Source organism: Hyperolius riggenbachi, chromosome 11 (genome assembly GCF_040937935.1).
Source record: "Hyperolius riggenbachi isolate aHypRig1 chromosome 11, aHypRig1.pri, whole genome shotgun sequence".
In the NCBI taxonomy this organism is placed as follows: Eukaryota; Metazoa; Chordata; class Amphibia; order Anura; family Hyperoliidae; genus Hyperolius; species Hyperolius riggenbachi.
Window position 1 is genome coordinate 221,832,534 of NC_090656.1, and position 16,251 is coordinate 221,848,784.

General features: G+C 45.1%; 1 protein-coding gene and 1 long non-coding RNA gene across 3 annotated transcripts in view; one reads left to right on the plus strand and one right to left on the minus strand.

Annotated features, from left to right (window-relative positions):
• SAAL1 (serum amyloid A like 1) overlaps positions 1–16,251 on the plus strand; it is a 227,095-nt gene that overhangs the window by 63,601 nt on the left and 147,243 nt on the right. The window lies entirely within an intron of this gene.
• Positions 893–15,863, minus strand: LOC137538502 (uncharacterized). Its single transcript, XR_011024810.1, has 4 exons — positions 15,756–15,863; positions 8,407–8,538; positions 8,125–8,185; positions 893–1,175 (listed from the first exon to the last, which is right to left on the minus strand). It is a non-coding gene; the product is annotated as an uncharacterized lncRNA (long non-coding RNA).

Genomic DNA, 16,251 nt, shown 5'->3' on the forward strand with positions numbered 1-16,251 from the left:
TATCTCCTCACTGTCTGTCCATCATGTGGCATCAGAGGAACTTCCAGCCCATATAATCTGTCCATCTCACAGGGGTTACAGGAAGTGTTCCTGGAGGTGGAGCACACAGGAGCCACAATAGTAGTGAGAGGCTATTTATTTATTCTGTAGAGAGTGGACATTTTTTATGCTGGCAGATTTTAAAATCTGATTCAATCAGGTGGAGACAGTTGATCAGCACTGGATTTCAAGGCAATGTTGGGAGAAACCGGGGCGGTGGTTGTGCCTCCACATCATATGGTTGTGGGCCATTATTAATGTATTTCAAACGAGGGGTCCATTGTTGCATTTGATATGTGGGGGTCATTGCTGCATTTCATACATTGGGGTCTCTGCTGCACTTGATATGTGGGGTCCATTGCTGCATTTCATATGTGGGGTTCATTGTTGCATTTGATATGTGGGGGTTATTGCTGCATTTCATACATTGGGGTCTCTGCGGCACTTGATATGTGGGGTTCATTGTTGCATTTCATATGTGGGGTTCATTGTTGCATTTGATATGTGGTGGTCATTGCTGCATTTCATACATTGGGGTCTCTGCTGCACTTGATATGTGCTGTTCATTGCTGCATTTCACATGTGGGGGTAATTGTTGCATTTGATATGTAGAGGTGATGTCGCTTTTCATATCTGGAGGTAACAGCGATTGTGCCTCCACATCATAGAAGTTGATACTGAAGGTGGCCCCACACCATAGAGTTCAAGCCGCAATGGGTCAGAGCTGTTCTAGCACCACCTGGTGGACCTACACAATCAGTGGATTTATTGTGTTGGCTGATAATTGTACGTTATACAGATGCTTGTACTGGAAAAAACTCTCCAATAACAAGAAACAAGCTCCACAACCAAGTTGCATTGAGGTCACATGTCTCATTTATTGTACAAGCAGTGAATATTTGCATAAATTAACAGCTATTAAATCCAGGCTTCACCGCATGTTTCTTATTGGTTAAGCAGACATTGATTGGTTACATTTGATTAGTTGGCTGTGATTGGCGGTTGGGCAGTAGTATTTGCTCGACAGGTCTGTGCTGGTTTGGATCTCCTCCGTTTCACGCCCATCTGTTGGCTATTCCGAATTGTTGTCAGCAGGAGTTTCACCTCCTCTTCCATCACTGGGGATTCCATGGACCCTAGAAAATCCCCATACACATTACTGACCCTCCTCTGATTAGCTTCACTTTAAAACAAATATACAGTTTGCAGTTACCTTTTAACACTTTAGCAGCCAATTTATTTAGAAGCGTACAAGTGCCCCGGCCAATTTTATTTTACCCTTTTTTTATTTGTTATAAGGTTACCTTTCCTTGCTTTTAATTAGTACTCCTGTAATGTGTATTTATGGCCACTTGTCACTAGGGGGCAGTGTGAGACAATAACAGAGGACTTCTGCTTTCAGTTTCTATATTTTCTGCTAGTAGAGAGAGATCAAAGCATCCCAAGGATTTACAGCACAATGATTTCTGCTGACTGAGGTCAGAAGCAGTGCACTTACGGTTACCATATATACTTGCATATAAGCCGACCCGTGTATATGCCAAGGTACCCATTTTACCATCAGAAACCAGGAAAAAGTGAGTGACTCGCGTATAAGCCCATTCCCCAATATAGCCCCCTCCACAGTAGCCAGATGTTCCCCCAGTACAAGTCAGCCCCCTCCCCATAGTCAGATGTGCACCAAGATCATTCAGCTGTGTCTCAAGAAGCCACTAGATGGCGTCATAGATACGAGACGCAGCGATTGCCACACAGGAGGAACACCTGAACATTGCACTGCTGACACACTGCTTCATGCTCTGCCCCACAAACCAGTAAACACAGGTAGTCTTTGGCAGCGCACTCTGTACACCATGTTGCAGGGGATTGGGGGGGGGGGGGGTATGGGCACAGCAGGGAGCCAGCTGGCAAGAGCAGGATCTATAGTGCAGGATCCTTACACTCCTCTGCCAGTAACAAAACTTGCTCCACCATCCGTTCTGCTCCACTGACTCGCATATAAGCCGAGGGGGTAACTTTTCAGCACATTTTTTTATGCTGAAAAATTAGACTTATACGCGAGTAAATACAGTAAATGGTTTATGACAGTGCTAACTACAGTCCTCAAGGGCTGAGGTCCTTACACATTTGTATCACAGTTCAAATCAATTGACTACATCAGGAAAGGTGTGGTTCATCATCAAAAAGAACACATTGCCCTGTCCATCCTCAACTCTGGCATGGATATGGCTCTCCAGGACAGGAGTTTGACAGCCCTGGCTTAGAATAGTTGGATGACAGAACTCCAATCCTGCTTCCACGCTTTGCAGCAGGGTTTGATATTATCTTCCATACCAAGTGCTTGTGGGACACAGATGTTGGCGACAACATGTCCCATGATTCTTAGCGGTGACTGGCCAGGGGCAAACGCAGGATTTTTAAGGGGGGGGTTCCTGAAAGGTCCAGAAGCACGTATGTCCCGAGTGCTTCCGAATACAGGTGGCTCCATACTGCCCATGCACAAAAGTGCGCTGGCGTATTACGGAGCTGCCTATCTTTGGAAGTACTCAAGGACACGAGTGTTTCTGAGGGCTTCTGGTAGCAGCAAATGTGAACGGGGTACAGCGCTGGAACAACTCCCCAAGAGAGGAACAGGAGATAGACTTAGTTTGGACAATTCAGTGGAATATGCTACATAGTGTCACAAAGCGCAAGCGATACCCATATGATGCAGGGATATATGCATCTGCGGAAGATGTCGGCGCTACATAAATACTAAATAATAATATTTTGCCTCACCAGGATTGCACTTTTATTTAGCTTTCCTGTAAGACAAGAACACACAGTCAGCTCTAGGGGAAGAGGGAAACAAAGGTGAATGAGGGAGGGCTGGTGCACACCAAGAGTGCTTCTGAGCGTTTTTCAAATCAACAGTGATTTGAAAAGCGCTTGGCTAATGTTACCCTATGTGGGTGTTCCCACAGCAGCGTTGTGATTTTTTCAAAATCGCAGGTATACTGCATGTAGCATGTTTTTGAGCAATTCATTCAAAAATCGCTCTGAAAATCACTTCACAAAATCACACTCACAAATTGCTAGCGATTGCTATTGTCATTTTGGCGTGCACTAGCCCAGAGAGAGGAGTGGAGAAATTGAGAATAGCCTGAGATGGAGCAGAGAACTTATCTGTATTGCAGTCCCACATCAGACAGGCTACTTGCCTGTAATCGGACTCCTGTCCCTGTCAGTCTCTCACACAAGTCAGAAAGAAGCCCTCCTGGAGTCTAGGGACTGTCAAAAACTTTTCAGCTTGTTATCCACACCTTATCCACACATGCAGTCATTATAACAATGGGGAGAGACCAGACAGATGTTTGCCCACAGACCCTGAGTCCAGGCAAGCTCTGCATCATGCTGTGCATATTTACCAGCTTGCCTGCACTCTAATTTCATCATGAATCATCTGACACTTCTGTGCTGTGGAGAGTCCAGGACTCCATAACCAACATTCTCTCACTGCAGGCTGCATCTTGTGAGGGAAGCTGGGCTGCCTCTCTCATTCTATTAGCTGGAGGGAGGCACCAGAAGTAAGAAGGGAGGGAGAATAAGGCTGTTTATATTATGCGGGCTTCCCTGGCTGAATACACAGCTCAGTGCAGGGGGGAGGTTCCAGACACCCGGAATAGCCCCCTGAGTTCGCCAGTGACTGGCAATGGCTAACACTCAGATAGCAATGCTGAATCCTGGTCGCTGAGGTTGTGTAATTGTGCTGACAGTTGGGTGTCGACAAAAAGAGCAGAATGGCCGTAACTCTCTCTTGTTATCCTCTCGACACAGGAAGTGCATATTTGTTTAGCTTTATATATTGTGGGCATAACGTAATTTTTTCCATTTCGCCCCTAGTTCCTTGTTAAAGTATATCTGAGATGAGAAGCGTCGTAGGTATCATACTTACCTGGGGTTTTTGTCAAAGAGACTCTGAAGTGAGTCTAAATTCAGTGAGTCTCGTTTTGCCGCGGGATAGCGGCAGTTTAGAAGGGGTTATAGTTCTTAACATGACTGAATGTTAAAAAAAAAAGTGAATTTAGACTTGTTTCAGAGTTTCTTTAATCCCCCTTGAGGCCGCTCATCCCTTTCCATCTCCCCGGGTGACTCATGTCATCCGCAATAGTGCCTGAAAACTTGGCCGGGTCACGCATGTGCAGCCTGGCTGTGCATGCACAATGAAGCGCAACTCAGACAGGATTTCTGTCACTAATTTGGGTGACAGGAGCCACCTGGGGAGAAAGCAAGGGATGAGCGGCCTCACGGGAGCTTAAAGGAAGCCCCAGGTAAGTTTGGAACCTGAGACGCTTCTCATCTTGGGTTCTCTTTAACCATTTTACTACTGAGGGGTTTTTCTCCTTCTGTACCAGAACAATTTTCACCTTTCAGCGTTCCTTCCATCCATTCACCTATAACTTTATTACTACTTATCACAACGAAACGATATTTATCTTGTTTTTTTTCGCCATCAATTAAACTTTCTTTGGGTGGTACATTTTGCTAAGAATTACGGTGTTATTCTAAATGCATTTTAACAGAAAAAAAAATTCATTATTTCTCAGTTGGACCACTCTAGTGAAAAAAGTAAGCAGTTAAAACATATCACAATCATGACACGACAAACAGGTTTTGGACTAGTCCATTTCCTCAGGGAAAGGGGATTCTCAGGGTTTTCTTTTGTTTTCAAAAGCCTTTTCTGAATGGCAGTTGCTAAGTCTAACTGCCAAAATAGTGTGCAAGTGAGTAGGGAGACTGGCTGGTATCTTACTATTTTGGCAGTTTAACTGCTGTTCAGGAAATATGGAATGATCACATAGCACCCAACGATTTGCACCATATGTTATAACTGCGGTGGGACAAAAAAAATGCCATCAGCTAGGTGTAGGTGCCCACAGTATAAGTAGCCAAGTGTAGGTTTCCCCAGTATAGAAAGTTAAGTGTGGGTGTCCCCACTATTGGTAGCCAGGTATAGGTTCCCTCAGTATAGAATGCCAGGTATAGGTGCCCCCTGTATAAGTAGCCAAGTATAGGTCTCCCTAGTATAGCTAGCCAGGTATAGGTGCTCCCAGTATAGGTAACCAGGTATAGGTTCCCCCAGTATAGGAAGCTCTTTATATGTGCGCCTAGTATAGGTAACCAGGTATAGGTCCCCCCAGTTTAGGTACCCAGGTATAGGTGACCTCAATATAGGAAGCCAGGTATAGGTGCCCCCAGTATAGATAGCCTGGTATAGGTGCCACTGGGTGGGAGGAGGTGGGGAACACTGCAGAGAGGGGGGGCAGCATTATTTCTCCCTTCTTCTTCATGGATCCCCCTCCTGTGTCCCTCTGAAGACCTGGATTAGCGGTGCATTTTATAAATGACTCACCTGCTTCATGCAACACGTCCATCCTTCTCGGCAGCTGCTCCTCTGCCCGCCCGATCTCTCTGACGCATGTATCATGCGTCATGCAAGGAAACAAGAAGTAGAGAGGAGCAGGCTACTGAGAAGGATGGATGCATCGCATGGAGCAGGTGAGTAATTTAAAAAATGCCACTTGGCCACTTGGCCAGCTCTGCAGGGAGACAGGAGGGCCCATAGAGAGGGAGGAATGATGCCGGTCCCCCTCCCCACTTCTGCAGGGACGAGTGTAACCCCTTCCAAGCCCTCATCCCGGTCTCCACCACCCCCGCTTACAATGCCACCGTCCCAGCACCGCCCCCAGGTAAACGCTGCCTGAAGCAAGTACCTCGGGCTGCATCATGGGAGGTCCACTCCTGCTGATTACCTAATTTGTCCCTTTTGATATATAATTCTGGCTCTGGCTATTGTGGGCACCCGAATTACAATGATTTGAGGACAAGGATGCACAGAGCACTGGGAAGGCTCAAAGGATTCCCCATGGGTTACAAGTATCCTTTAAAGGAGAACTGTAGTGAGGGGTATATAGAGGCTGCCATATTTATTTCCATTTAAAGTGAACCTCCAGACTAAAAATCGACTCCGCAGCGCTGAAAAGGCCTGGTGTTTAACAGTTTCACAGCATCAGAGCTTTGTTTTTCTTACACAAGCCTAATTTTTAGCTGCACAGAAGAAAACTGCCCGGGCATTTTCCCCTGATGCTGTGCAAAGCATGATGGGATTTCTGATGTTGTTGTTCTCGTTCTGCTGTTTTGGTGCAATTTTTTTTTTACATTTTGAATTTGACATTTGAAGCCTAGCGTGTGCAGCTGGGAGGGGTTATCAGGACACAGGACAGTTGGAACTGTGTCTCCTGCTCCTTGTCACCTCCTTTCAACCAAAAAGATGGCTGCCCCCATGACAAAGATGGCAGCCCCTATAACAAACATTTGCCTGTTCTTTTAAAACAGGATGGGTAAGAGATTATATTACCTATCCAGTGTTCTCTCCAGAATTTTTTTCCAGCTGGGTGGCATGAAAAAGTAGCCGGGTGGGTCGAGATGAAAGAATGCAGGGACAGCGCTTCTCTGCACATTCCTGCTTACAGCAGAGGTGGAGTTGAGCCGAAAACAGCCGGGTGCTCACCAAAACTAGCCGGGTGGAGCACCCGGCTAAAAGAGCCTGGGGAGAACACTGCCTATCTATTCTAATTAACATAACTAATGTAACTTAATGACAGTATGTTTGTTCAGGCTGAAGTTCCCCTTTGAGCAATACCAGTTGCCTGGCTATTCAGCTAATCCTCTGCCTCTAATACTTTCAGCCATAGCCCCTGAACAAGCATGCAGCAGATCAGGTTTTTCTGACATTATTGTCAAATCTGACAAGATTAGCTGCATGCTAGTTTCTGGTGTTATTCAGACACTTCTTCGGCCAAAGACCGGCAGGGCTGCCAGGCAACTGGTATTGCTTCAAAGGAAATAAATATGATAAATATGGCAGCCTCTATATACCTCTCACTATAGTTCTCCTTTAAAGAGGGATTGATGGCCATAAAATTAAATTCCATTTATCTACTGCTCTGTGTTTATTATGCAGTCTACATCCTGACCCTGCATTGCAAGCATTCCAATATAATCATAAATGTGTCTGCTGTAATGGGTATGATTCACAAAGCTTTTTCACCTGTTTTCATCGGTTTTCACCTTATCTATGTTACATTTTTAAGCTCCCAAAGAGAAAAAAAATATAATGAAGGTAAGAAAAGTAATATTGAAATGAAGTTAATCAGAAACAACATACTTTGAGTGATTACTTTGCTTGTAAATGTGTTGAAAGGTTAATTTTTATTAATCAGGAGAAAAATAAGTAATTTATGAGAAGTTTTGTGAATGGACTCCAATGAATCTTATCCCAGTCTGCCTGGCTCCTTTCTGGTATATTGGCGGGTAGAGGCAAGCTTGTTATCTCCCCTCCCACATTTCCTGCTCCTTACTGATTGGCTGAGTGCAGGTCAGTGTGACACGAGGCTGAGAAGGGAAATATACCTCACCCCTCTGCAGAAGCTGCTGAAATACGATCTATGTTGTGCTGTTTTTACGATCTATGTTGTGTGTGTTTACAAAGCGAGCTAGATATGACAGTGCAGTCTTTAGTACCGAGCTCAGTGGGGAGGAGGGCTGGCAATACATACACCATTTCGAGCAGAGGTGAAAAAAAGAGTAAGGGAGGAAATGACATTAGAAATGGCTTCAGTCAGAGGTAGTAAAGATGGAAAATGCCTGGAACTGGTTTCTTTTTATTTACTATATAGAATTCACTGAAATCAAAATTTGGACAGTACAATACATGTGTTGTGTAAGTAGAACAAGTATTTATCTACTTATATGTGTGTTGTTTTTCCTGGGTTACTATGACTGACCCTTGTACTTTAAGAGACCTCAGGCCTCTTGCACCCTACATGCGATATTACATGCGATTCGGATTTGCGATTTTGAATCTGTACTGCATGCTGCGTTTTTTTCTGCTTTTTGATTTGATAACATCCAGGGAAAACAGAATCGCAAATCGGATTTGCAGTGTGCAGGGGGCCTTACATAGGGAGTAGCATTGTTCATATCAATAGCACTCAAGCCATGTCACTGTGTCTTTGGCCTCCAATGAAATTATGCCATCCTTACCCTCCAATGCCTATATATATACCTCCCTGCGCAGCACCGGGATTCCTTCGGATAATCATGCCTGAAACACATTAGAATATACAAAAGGTAAGTATAACACTCCACAAGGGATTTCTTATCTACTGCTTGATCTCATTGCTGATAAAACTCAATGCTGATAAGTCCATAAAAAAATTAGAATACTGCAAACTTTTAAAATCGTTGTCCAAACCCCCAATAGCACGTCTCCACTGAAAAAGCCACACTTTTATAATGGATGGTATAGCACAAATATTCACTTACGTGAAAACAAATTCTTGAAAAAAAATTCAGTGTTCTTCCAATCAAGCTGCGCCTGAACTACAGCCAGACCAGCCAGACACAATAGCAGCAGGACGAGTGAAGCCCTCATTCTGGTCAGTGAGTGTCTTTATCCTGTAGGGGGAGACAAAGTGGACATTTTCCATTCAGTGCGTAAAGCAAATTTAATAGCAAAGCCTCCTGCTAAGTGCAGCAAATTCCTCCAGCAGGAAGAGAGGATGTACTGGGCAGTCGGTACTCTGGAGAGAGCACAACTTTCTGTTGTTGTTTTTTTTAACCTTTAGTTTTAGAAATTCATTTCTGTTAGAAAAGTGAAGTGAGGAATTTGTAATAGAAAAAAATTGCAATTTTTTTTATTTAAATTAAAACTTTACAGACAACTGAAGTGAGAAAAACATGGAGGCTGCCGTATTTATTTCCTTTGAAGCAATACCAGTTGCCTGGCAGTCCTGCTGATCCTCTGCCTCTAATACATTTAGCCATAGCCCCTGAACAAGCATGCAGCAGATCAGGTGTTTCTGACATTACTGTCAGATCTGACAAGATTAGCTGCATGCTTGTTTCTGGCGTGATTCAGACACTACTGCAGCCAAATAGATCAGCAGGACTGCCAGGCAACTAGTATTGTTTAATAGAAAATAAACATGGCAGCCTCCATTTACTTATCACTTCAGGTTCCCTTTAAAGGACACCTGAAGTGAGAGGTATATGAAGGCTGCCATATTTATTTCTTGTTAACCAATACCAGTTGCCTGGCAGCCCCACTGGTCTATTTGGCTGCAGTAGTATCTGAATCACACACCTAAAACAAGCATGCAGCTAGGCTTAGCAGATCTGACAATAATGTCAGAAACGCCCGATTTGCTGCATGCTTGTTCAGGGTCTATATATATGCGTACAAAAAAGGAATTGGGGTGCATACAAAAAAAACGAAACTTTATTAATCCAAAATTCTTAATCTAAACAACATCACACTATAAATTGCATAAAAATGACATATTAAAATGAGTCACGCAATCCACATATCCTATACTAGAGGAGGCTGCAGTCCTCCAAACTAGCACAGTTCCTGGTGCTAAAGTGCACATGAAGTGGTTCTGAAGGGCAGAAGGCAAGAGGCAAGATGAGCTATGATGCAAAATGTTTGTATTTGGCTTCCAGCAGCAGGATATATGGCAATAAGGAACAGGCGTAGTAACAAGCTTACAAAGCAAAGTACTGAGGCCTCTTTTCCACGAACTGTTGAGCTGTGTGCTCAGCAAGCAGTTGCCAGGCAGCAGTGAGCAGTTACCAGGCAGCGACAAGCAGTTACCAGGCAGCAGTGAGCAGTTGAGAGAGTTTGAGAAGCATTCACTGCCTAGAAACAGTTCGTGGAAAAGAGGCCTTAGACCTCAATTTCCAGCACATATAGCAGCCTCAGCACATAATAGACAGGTTGATAATCCTCCATATACTCCACAATACCATTCGCAGATTGGATATGAAGAAACATGCAGGCAAGTTGTCAAAGTTTATAAAGCAATCAATCATCTCCAATAGACCCATTTGCAGTCCATCAGGGAGTAGTATGCTTATGTTAGGCCTCTTTTCCACAAACTGTTGAGCTGTGTGCTCAGCAAGCAGTTGCCAGGCGGCAGTGAGCAGTTGCCAGGCGGCAGTGAGCAGTTGCCAGGCGGCAGTGAGCAGTTGCTAGGCGGCAGTGAGCAGTTGCCAGGCGGCAGTGAGCAGTTGCCAGGCGGCAGTGAGCAGTTGCCAGGCGGCAGTGAGCAGTTGCCAGGCGGCAGTGAGCAGTTGCCAGGCGGCAGTGAGCAGTTGCCAGGCGGCAGTGAGCAGTTGCCAGGCGGCAGTGAGCAGTTGCCAGGCGGCAGTGAGCAGTTGCCAGGCGGCAGTGAGCAGTTGCCAGGCGGCAGTGAGCAGTTGCCAGGCGGCAGTGAGCAGTTGCCAGGCGGCAGTGAGCAGTTGCCAGTTGCCAGGCAGCAGTGAGCAGCTACCAGGCAGCAGTGAGCAGCTACCAGGCAGCAGTGAGCAGTTACCAGGCAGCAGTGAGCAGTTACCAGGCAGCAGTGAGCAGTTACCAGGCAGCAGTGAGCAGTTACCAGGCAGCAGTGAGCAGTTACCAGGCAGCAGTGAGCAGTTACCAGGCTGCAGTGAGCAGTTACCAGGCTGCAGTGAGCAGTTACCAGGCTGCAGTGAGCAGTTACCAGGCTGCAGTGAGCAGTTACCAGGCTGCAGTGAGCAGTTACCAGGCTGCAGTGAGCAGTTACCAGGCTGCAGTGAGCAGTTACCAGGCAGCAGTGAGCAGTTACCAGGCAGCAGCAAGCAGTTGTGAGAGTTTGAGAGGCATTTCACTGCCTGTAAACAGTTCGTGGAACAGAGGCCTTAGTTCATTCAGCGGATGCATTAATTGACAAGCATACTACTAACCCTGATGGACTGCAAATGGGTCTATTGCAGATGATTGATTTCTTTGCTTTATAAACCTTGACAACTTGCATGCAGGCTTCTTCATATCCAATCTGCGAATGGGATTGTGGAGTATATGGAGGATGATCAACCTGTCTATTATGTGCTGAGGCTGCTATATGTGCTGGAAATTGAGATCTAAGTACTTTGCTTTCTCAGTTTGGAGGACTGCAGCCTCCTCTAGTATAGGATATGTGGATTGCGTGCCTCATTTTAAAGCGGATCCGAGATGAAAAACTAACTATAACAAGTAACTTGTCTATATATCTTATCTAAACTTTAGATAGTTTACACAGCAAATCTAGCTGCAAACAGCTTTAATAGAATATGATTGATTATTCCTGCGATACAATGACAGCAGCCATGTTGTTTGTAAACATTACACAGAGGCAGGCTTATCTACATCTTGAGCAAAAAAAACCTAATCCCCTCGTCCCCTTTGCCTCTGAAATCTCTGGCTAGTCACACCTCCCCCTCCTCCTGCCCAGACTGAGCTTCCATGAGCCCTTGCTACTGTCTGAAAGTGCCTTGGCTCTCTGAAAACCTGTGGGCGTGGCTTATTTCGTTTACATGGAATTAGGGCCTGTTCAGACTATCTGCGTATGAAGAATGCGTTTAAAATCAAAGAAACGCAAGTTGAAAAAAAACGCATGCGTTTTTCTTGCGTTCTAATGCGTATTCTATTGCGTTTTGCACACACACGTGACCCAGGGGGAAAAAAAAAATTATGGGAACCGCAGAGGAAAACGGACGCTAAAAACGCAATAGTACGCGTTTTTGATACGCGTCCATAGACTTTCATTGCGTCCGTTTCTATGCGTGACGCACAGAACTGCGTGCAGCAATGCGGATGAGAAACGTATGCGTCTCATACGCATACATGTGAACTAGCCCATTCAAAAGCATTAGGAGCCGTTTCTATGCGTTTTTGGTACCCGTACGCGTTCCCTGAAAACGGCTAGGAACGCGCATAGTCTGAACAGGCCCTTAGAGTATTAAAACAAAAACAAAAAAGTATTTGGCTTGAGGAATGCCCTATAACCAATAGGAAAGGAACACAATTATGCAATAAGTAAAAGTTCATCTCGTATCCACTTTAATATGTAATTTTTATGAAATTTATAGTGTGATGTTGCTTAGATTAAGAACTTTGGATTCATAAAGTTTAGTTTTTTATATGCACCCAAGAGCCAATTCCTTTTTAGTATGCATATATATTTTGTATTATGTAAAAGTATAATTTTGGTTATTAGACATATTGTGGACTGGCCGTTCTCTGCGTGATTTCCATTTTCCAAATAGTGATATACTTGTTCAGGGTCTGTGGCTAAAAGCATTATGCTGGGAATACACGGCTCGATTGTGATCTATTTAGATGGCTCGATGAATAATTTCCGACATGTCCGACATGTCCGATCTCCCTCCCGATCAATTCGCTGCTCAAATTCATATTAAAGTGAGTGGAGAAAGATAAGTAAACCGAGCGGACGATAAGAGAATCGCTCCTGGAATCGAGCGGGGAATCGATCAAGTGGCAAAATAGAGCCGTGTATGCCCAGCATAAGAGGCAGAGGATTAGCAGGACAGCCAGGGAATGTGTATTGTTTAAAGTAAAATAAATATGTCAGCCTCCATATCCCTCCCACGACAGGTTCTCTATAACAGTCCTGGGGGATTTGTTCTGCCCCAGCTAATGGAACGCTGCTGACATGTAGGTCTAGCACTACACTTTGCGCTTGGCTATATAAAGCTGCAAGTTTCCTGTGGGCAAAAGGATTATTCTTTCTATTCTACAGCTACATTTGAAAAGCTAAATGATATTTCTACCAGGAATGTAACTTGAAAGGGAACCTTAAGTCAAGGAAAAGAGTTGACCATTGCTTAACTGGGGCTTCTTCCTACCCCCCATCTTGCAGCGCTGCTTCCCTGGTTTGAATCCCAGCCAGAGCACTATCTGCATGGAGTTTGTATGGTCTCCCCGTGTCTGTGTGGGTTTCCTCCAGGCACTCTGGTTTCCTTGCACACACCAAAAACATACAGATAAGTTAATTGGCTTCCCCTTAAAGGGGAACTGAAGTGAGAGGTATATGGAGGCTGTCATGTTTATTTCTTTTTAGGCTACTTACACACCAAGACGTTGCGTTTTAGGGGACGTTATAGGTCGCATAACGTGCCCCTAACGCAACGCCTGGTGCTCTTAGATGTGGACGTCAGACTGAGCCGCGTTGGGGCGTCAGTGATGCCGTGATGCGTACTCTTGGACGCATGTGGCATGACGTGGTCCCACCAGCCAATCGTCGCACAGAGCGGCGCTCCAGGAAGTAAACACTGCACGTCACACCGTGCAGTGAATATTAATTAGCCATGTGCCTGGCCGAGGAGGAGGAGGAGGGAAGAACTCCTCCTCCAACACTACTGAGCATGTGCGCACAGTCTAACGCGGCATAGCCGCGCATAGCGCCGTAGCATGCAGCACATTCAACTGACGTCCTGCGTTACAATGTAACGCAACGTGGGCACTGAACAGCCCCTTGATTTTTCATTACTGTGCGGTGGGGCTGCGTTACAGGCTGCACTAATGTGCGCCTGTAACGTCTCACTGTGAAAGCTAATCAATACCAGTTGCCTGGCAGCCCTGCTGGTCTATTTCTCTGCAGTAGTATCTGAATAAAACCAGAAACAAGCATGCAGCTAGTCTTGTCAGATCTGACTTTATAGTCTGAAACACCTGATCTGCTGCATGCTTGTTCAGGGGCTATGGCTAATAGTATTAGAGGCAGAGGATCAGCAGGGCTGCCAGGAAACTGGTATTGCTTGAAAGGAAATATACATGACAGCCTCTATACACCCCTCTCTTCAGTTCCCCTTTAAAGCGGACCTGAACTCAAAACTTACTCTCTGCTCTAAAAGACACATATACAGCATAATAACGTTTAAAGAAAAACATTTCTTTGTTACAGCTGATGCAAATACTGCAATAAACCTGCAGTGTGTCTACTTCCTGCTTTCATGGAAGCAGACATATTAACTTTCTGTGGTTTCAAATGAGCTTATCTGCCTTTTCTCCCCTGTGTTGCTTGACTGCCACGACAGATATCAAATTACAGCTTGTGATTAGACACAAATTAGGGGGAACTAGACAGGCTAAACTCTCTAAATACATGGAGGGTGCATTTCTCTATATTTTGCTTCTGTCCTGTGCAAGAGTTCGGGTGCACTTTAAAATTTGCCCTAGACTATGATGGATGTATGAATATGGTAGGATTAGATTGTAAGCTCCTCTGAGGACAGTCAGTGACATGACTATGTGCTCTGTAAAGTGCTGCAGAAGATGTCACTGTTATATAAATACATAATAATAATATGGCAGGACATATGATTATGGTAGGGATTAGATTGTGAGCTCCTCTGAGGACTGTCAGTGACTTGACTATGTACTCTGTACAGTGCTGCAGAAGATGTCAGTGCTGTATAAATACTAAATAATAATACGCTGTTCTGGTCTGCACCACTGTGTCGCTGTCGCAATGTGCTGTCCCGGCTATGCGTGCCTCATCTATGGCGGTCCCATGGCCGGGAGCTTTTTGTGCCTTAGCAGATTGTGAAACTTGCTACTGCGTAGGCGCAGAATGTTCCCAGCCACAGAGGCGTGATCAAAATCGGCGCACAAACTTTACTGGGGTCACAGCAGCAAAAATTGAGCCGACCAAGAGAACAGCAAGAGACCTGCGGGGGGCTGGAAGAATCCCCAGGTACTTACCCTAGGTACTTATGTTGGTTTCTTCCACCCCCTGCAGTGTATGTCAATTATTTTCCTTCACCTAAAGGACAACTGAAGCGAGGGGTATATGGAGGCTGCCATATTTATTTCCCATTAAGCAATACCAGTTGCCTGGCTGTCCTGCTGATCCTCTGCCTCTAATACTTTTAGCCATAGCCTCTGAACAAGCATATACAGATCAGCTGTTTCTGACATTATTGTCAGATCTGAAAAGATTAGCTGCATGCTTGTTTCTGGTGTGTGATTCGGTCACTATTGCAGCCAAATAGACCAACAGGGCTGCCAGGTAGTTTATAAGGAAATAAATATGGCAGCCTCCATATCCTTCTCACTTCAAGTGTCTTTTAAAGAGTAACTGTTAGCCCCCAAATTGAAATTTAAAACACTATTGCAATGTTTTATTTATTATATAAGTGAGCCTAAAAGCCAATGTAGAAGTTAAAAATCAATCTAATTTTGTTACTATGTAACCTTTCCCCCCAGCTCCGGACGCAAGCCGCATATCAGATACTGTAGCATGCAGAGCATGCCTATGTCTGGCCGACCCCCCTCTCCCCCCCAGGACCAGGTGCCAATATATTCTCCCCACTGCAGCTGACCGCTCTGACACGGAGAGAGAGCGGCAGCACTTCCAGAGCAGCACCGCAGAGCAGCCGCCGCCGAGTCACATGTGAGAGAATCACATGTGAGAGAGATGCACGGCGGCGGCTGCTCTGCGGTGCTGCTCTGGAAGTGCTGCCGCTCTCTCTCCCTGTCAGAGCGGTCAGCTGCAGTGGGGAGAATATATTGGCACCTGGTCCTGGCAGGGAGAGGGGGGTCGGCCAGACATAGGCATGCTCTGCATGCTACAGTATCTGATATGCGGCTTGCGTCCGGAGCTGGGGGGAAAGGTTACATAGTGACAAAATTAGATTGATTTTTAACTTCTACATTGGCTTTTAGGCTCACTTATATAATAAATAAAACATTGCAATAGTGTTTTTTAAATTTCAATTTGGGGGCTAACAGTTACTCTTTAAGTAGACATTTTATCTAAAATAACAGTGCGTCCTGCAACACAGACATTACTACATAGCTGTGGTCTCGCCTGTTTGCTGATGAAATCTGTTCTTGGGTCTGGATGCTCTGCTGCCCCCTGTTGTTTAGTGATGAGATCCGCTCCCCAGTGTGGATTTTCTGCTGCTCCTGACTGTCTTCATATTTATTCCACAGGCTGGTTAATTATTGCTATAGGATCAATGTAAACACTGTATTTTTCATTTTGTTTCTGCTGGAATTCCAGTAAGCGTGATGTAATACAGAGTATATGCTTATAACCACTTGCAACACGCTTACACTCTGTCCACCCTCTGTAAGTTGGGGAATCCCCAGATAGAGGGGACGCTGGCCATGACCGGCTACACTGAGGGGGGCTGCAGCATCCACTGCAAGTGGGGAAAATCCCAGCAAAGACCCCAGAACACCAGAGAGGTATTTATCTATCGCTGTACAGAATAACATATAGCAGATGCTAGACTTGCTGTGAGGGGGGGGGCAGAGATGTTAATACACACTATTGAATCAAAGAAAAACGAATCAAAAAC